The sequence below is a fragment of the Anser brachyrhynchus genome (genome assembly GCF_964034855.1).
Source record: "Anser brachyrhynchus genome assembly, chromosome: W".
Taxonomy (NCBI): domain Eukaryota; kingdom Metazoa; phylum Chordata; class Aves; order Anseriformes; family Anatidae; genus Anser; species Anser brachyrhynchus.
The window spans coordinates 24,126,530-24,132,529 of NC_137704.1; positions in this window are offsets into that span (position 1 = coordinate 24,126,530).

A 6,000-nucleotide genomic window follows, 5' to 3' on the forward strand; every position below is an offset into this window, starting at 1 on the left:
TTGGTAGCATTCAAGGTCCTCGTGCACGAGGCAAATTCTCCCAGATGCCGGGTAGCACTCACACCCTGCCGTGAGAGGCAAGCTGTATGGTTACCTATAGCTGTGGAGAATGCAGGGGGAACCCTGATATTGCTATCACGCAAGGAAGGGAACAGCAAAGAGAGAGACTTACAGGCCTCATTTCCCCAGGCAGTCTTTTCTCGGTACAATGCAATCATACATCGCATCCCCTGGGAATCCCTGGTCCACCCCAATGGGCAGGGCACTATCTGGGCAATCGGTCATCCCGAGGCACAAGCATGGCAATTGCTATGGTTGAGACTCTGGACAGTATATTTGACCCATTCTATCCAGGCATTCACATCCCCATACCCTGTTTCAATCTCAAATGTTTCAACCGCCGCATTTCAAAGAGGGCCTCCTGTTTTCTCTCCTGTTTTCTCCTTGAGTTTCTCCCTTTCTCTGATGGAAATAGAGGATCGTTTCCATACAGCTATTCTCAATCTGGCTGTTGGGTCTCTCCCAGTTATTTGTTCTCTCTGCTCAATTGTCATTGGGCATTTAAATCTCCACAAGCTAACACCTCACAAGCATCAAACATGACAGACTGTGGTACATAACCCTCTGTCACAGTCACCCATATTTTGACGGGGTATCCCGTCTTACTATTATCTGGTCATGCCTTTTCCAAGCTGCCAATTGACCAAGGCCTTCTCTGAGGCCTACAATCACTAAAAATAAAATTAATAGTTGATTTTCCTGTCATTATTTTTAACCCTCAGGTTCCCAAATAATTATCAATACAAATAATAAGATATGTGTACACTACTACTAGAACCAAAAACCCCTTGGGAGCACTTCAATTCGCTATAGGTCTGTCCTTTCTCTCAATCACAAGTCACACTCATTAGTTACCTGTGAAAATAAAAGGTTAGTTTACAATTGTAAGCTTTTATCCTGCTCAGAGTCCATTATGAGGTTTTTCTTTTTGATTTTAACTTTCAACCAGTCTTCTGTAGGAACAGCTTCCCAGGTACTAGGGTCGACGGGTGCTTTCACTCGAGTATAGTGAGTCCAACCTTTTTCTGCAGTTCTTACGGCTGTTTCAGTTGTTACTAGTACTTGGAATTGTCCTTCCCATTCAGGCTGGAGTTTTGATTCTTTCCAGGTCCGAATCAGGACCCAATTTCCTGGGTGATGGTGGTGAATGGGGAATTCCAAAGGTGGGGTTTGAGCCAACAGCCTACGGGTCCTGAGAGATGACAAAGAAGAGGACAACCCCAGAATACAGTTCTTAAGAAAACTCTCTCATTTCGAATTGTGGTATCTCATCCCTTCTGCCCAGATAGGGTAATCCGAACAGCATCTCATATGGTGAAATTCCTATATCGTTTCTTGGTGCTGTTTGAACCTGTAGGAGTGCTAAAGGTAAGCATTTTACCCAAGGAAGTTGGCTTTCTAACACTAATTTAGTTAATTGCTTCTTTAATGTCTGGTTCATTCACTCTACCTTCCCTGAAGAGGAGGGGTGCCAGGGGGTGTAAAAATCCCACTCAATCTCTAAGGCCTGCATTAACCCTTGCAGTACTTGTGAAGTGAAATGACTTCCTTGATCTGAATCAATGTTTTCAGCTATCCCATATCTAGGGACTATTTGCTCCAGTGATACCTTAGCCACCGTGTTCGCAGTGGCAGATACCGAGGGGAAAGCTTACACACACCCAGTCACGTGGTCAACTAGGACAAACAAGTACTTAAATCTCCCTCCTTTAGGTAACTCAGTAAAGTCTACCTGTATACTTTGGAAAGGTCGAATCCCTGGCTCCCGTCCCCCTTGTGGGAATAAAAATGTTGTTTTTGCAGAGTTACATTGTTTAAAGGTAAGGAATGGGGTATTGAGATACGCTTGCAGTGATGAGAAAACTTAGCAGGCGACCTTGTAAAATGCAGACAACCAGACTCCTTAGAACAATTAGGTGAAAATCACGGTGTTAAGTCAAGTCAGAGAAGTGAAGAAACATTACCAGTTCAAACTGTAAAAAAGTCTAAAGAAATTTGAAATTTAACAGACCGGCAACTGAAGGCCATGCATTGTCTGTGAAGTATTGGATAGGTTGTGAACCTGGATTACCCAGTCAATGGGGAAACAGGGGAGGGTCCTGTCATCAAAAAGTATATAAACTGTGTTTTGGAACCAGTAGGTGCGTTCCTGCTTGTGGGACGCCCGCCATTGCAATCGCGAATAAATTACTACTTCACTGAGATCCTTGCCTGAGCCTAAGTTATTGGCTACAGAGTGTTTCTCACAGGAAGAAGTACCATGGGACTGCAGAGGATTCTTCTGTCTGCTTGACCTGCTTCACCATCCCAAGAGCACAGTGAAAAGCTGTGGAGTCGGTAACCTTCTGGCAAAGAGTATCACAGGTGTAAAGGAGATGGTGCTACCCCATGGGGTTACTGGGTCCCTCTTGCTTTGTTGTGGAACAACGGGCCGGAATTTCTTCCCTTCAGTATGATTTTGTACCACAGTATATCTGTTATCTGAGAGCAGCAGGGAGAGAAGGGAGGCTTCCATATTAAAACAAAAGATGCCTCCATAAGACACATGGTACTGTATGAACAATATGGATTTTGTCAGAGGATTTTTATGGTGCTCTTGTAAAATTACTTCATAGAGCAATAAAGTACATAGCAGGGAAGGGCCAACCTCCCACGGCTTACCAGAACCACCAGCCTTATAGAAGTAGCTGGGTGACTGACATTTCCTCTGCAAACAGGCTAGTGAACCCTCCACACAGGTGTCCATAGGTGCTGCAGTCCAAGCGGTGTGCACGTGTGCTGTGCCTTCCAGCTACACAAAGAACAGGGGAAAGCAGGCATGCAGGCAGCCATGCAGGCAGGCTCACCCTCCCCCTGCACACACACATCCAGCTTTCAGAGCTGCGATAGCTGAATAAAAGCCTTGTTGTGAACACTTTCTGCCACCAGTCTCCTCGGAGGCGTGTGTAGAGAGCAAGCATTTTGCAATGCTATCCTCCCAGGTTTGCCCAGGTGATTCGTGGAAGAACTCTACAACTCAAAGCAAATGAGTTATAAAGCAGGTATGTGGTTTATTTCGGTGCCAGGCGCATGCGGGATAGCTCCCAAAGGCATGCGCGCCCTAACGCGGCAACTTGCTTTGGTTATATGCAGTAAAAAGTTACATATGCATGAAGTTTCCCAATACGCCTATACATATGCATAACCTATCCCCGCTTTGTATTAAAATTAGCTCCAAGAAGTCATTTCCATAAACTCCTCCTGTCTGCGCTTGCGCAGTGCCTTCTGATGGTGGTCGCTGGGGGTCGTGGGGATGAAGTCCGATAACTCCTCTTCATCACCACTAGTTGACCCCCTGCCTTTGTACAGACTCAGCTGCTCCTTGGCTCTTGTCCAAACCACAAGGTCGGTCTCAGTTGGTTTTTGAGACAGGTTCCCCATTTTTGTCAGGAAACATCCCCTGTGAGGGGCCCCAAGACTCCTTGTTTCGGTTAATTTGCACAGCAGTAAGCAAAGACACTCAGCAATATCTATTTTAATGCTATTAAGCAAGCCCCCATTCTTCTATCCCTGGCTTCACAGGAGCCTGCTACTATCACGTTTTGACTCCTCCTTTTGTCCCTTTTTCCAAAGGATTTGAAAGAAAAAAAAAATCCAAAGAAAGTAAAATGTGAAGATAAGAGAAGCCCTTCTATTTCATTAAACACCCATGCACCATCTAGCACTCTGCTGCTTATTGTTGCAGTTTAACACAAGATTTAACATATCTGTGTCCAAATGCCGCCTGGCAGCTGTGGGGCACTTTCCTTAATACCAGAGCAAGCAAGCAAGCAAGGTGAAGATAATTTGCAGAAGATGTAGCACGACAGCCTGAAAGATGCTGTTTTTGTGGATTGTAACTCTTTATTACAGAGGTTGCTGAACTTCACTGTGTATCCCTGGTGGTAGGTGCAAGAGGATGAGTTTTGAAAGAATAATAGAAATAGAGAATCCTCTCAAAATCTTCCGCAGGAGCTACTTGAGTAACATCTGTTTGAACAAGATGAGTTTCGCTTAGGGACTATTTCTCTATACCGTTGGCTGCATTTTTGAATTAAATATATCGATAAACAGCAAATATAAAAGCAGAATTCAAACTGTAGCTAGCAATCTGAAATTTCCGGTGTTTCTTGGGCTGGGTATTATCATTATATGATATATTATATGTTATATAATATATAATATAATATTATATATGTAATATATATCATATTATCCTATAACATAATATGATATATTGCGACCAGAACAGCCACCATTCAAGAGCTCTTTAAGCTTCCCAATAGTTGAGGATTAAAAAAAATGAAATAAAAAGGGGAAAATACTGCTCTTTCAACTTTCTTTTCTATCATAAAACAACTAAAAAGCCCTTGCTCCACGCTAATGGAAGTCCAACCCAGCTGGTTACATAAAATTGTTTATGGAAATCAGCAAAAGTTGGAGAGAAATAACTTGGCACAGATATGGTTGTTTAAACATTAGAGCTGTGATAAGGGGTCTGCAAGGATCCTGCCACCATCAAGGTTTGCCTTGGCAGTAAGCTGTGAAAGCAGAGGAGTCCCTGGGTGCTGGATTGCAGCTGCCAGCCCCACAGAGATTCCTTCTGTGGGGCACTGTGTCAGGCAGCCCCAAACCTCACCATAATGCCTGGTGCCCTTTGCAATACGCCATGATTCGAAGCCATCCCACAGCTCACCTGGGAGACTTGTCTAAACCTACCCAAAGGGAAGGAGCAGAGGCCACCAACACCTCCAGCCCCCACACCCCCACCCTGAACAGTGTCCACATTACCCTGGGGCTATCATTCCCCCCTCGCTTCCTTTCTTTCTCATCTCACAGAATCCCAAAATGGCTGAGGTTGGAAGGGACCTCTGAGTCCATCTGGTCCAACCCCCTGCTCAAGCAGGGACACCCAGAGCAGGGTGCTCATCTGCCTGAGAGGTGTTCAGCTGAAGCATCTCCCAGAGCCTACCAGACCACTGAGGAAATTCTCACTGAGGAAATGGCCACAAAAGCAAAATAATCCCAGAGAAAAAGGCAGCAAAAGAGTAACACCACTGGGACCAGGTCAAGAGGAGCAGCAGAAAGCAGGGTGATGTAGAAGGGGCTGGAGAGCACCTCAGGTCTAGTCTTCCATCACCTACAGGGAAATATCTTTCCCAGTATGGTGAGATGCCTGTCTTTATTTGTGTAGTTTCTCACACCTGAGCACAGAAACCACACAGCCTGGAGTGACATCCATCAGTACAAGCTGAAAGGGTTGTGACAGAGATGTCCAACAGAAGGTGAAGCCATGGTCCACCCATCTGGACCAAACCCTGCCCTTGCCAATTAACAGCTGGGGGGCTAAGACTTGCCAGGAGGCAGAGGTGTGTCTCCAATGTGTATAAATAAGAAGCCACCAGGAAACAACCTACATGAAATGACATTTGCTCAACCTAAAGCATTTTCGTACAATACCAGCTTTGCTTCCTGGCCCTTTATACTTCCTGCTAAGTGATAAAGCCAAGATCCCAAGTGCATGCACTCAACAGAGACCCTACAAGCTTTTCCTCAGGGTCTCAGCATCCTGGCCAAATTCCAGTTGGGTAATTAGATCATGATTAGGTAATTGCTTGCATATGCCATTCCTCTTCCCTGGGGAGCCTGGCTCTAAATCATTTGATTCTTTCAGGACTTCTAGTCATTAGCAAAGCTGTTCCCCTTGCCCATGGGAGACTAAATGTTGGTAGAGCTTGGGGAATGGCTCCACTGTGCATGGGCTGCCATGGGTAGGATGGGTATTGCCTATGGTAATCAACGGTTCTCCTGACATTTGGGAGAGGATGCTCATTTTGCAAGCCTGCTCATAAAGCTGAGGTGTGAGCAGTATGATCCCAAATTGGGAAGATGAACCCAATGTCATTGTTACGCTTAGTGGGT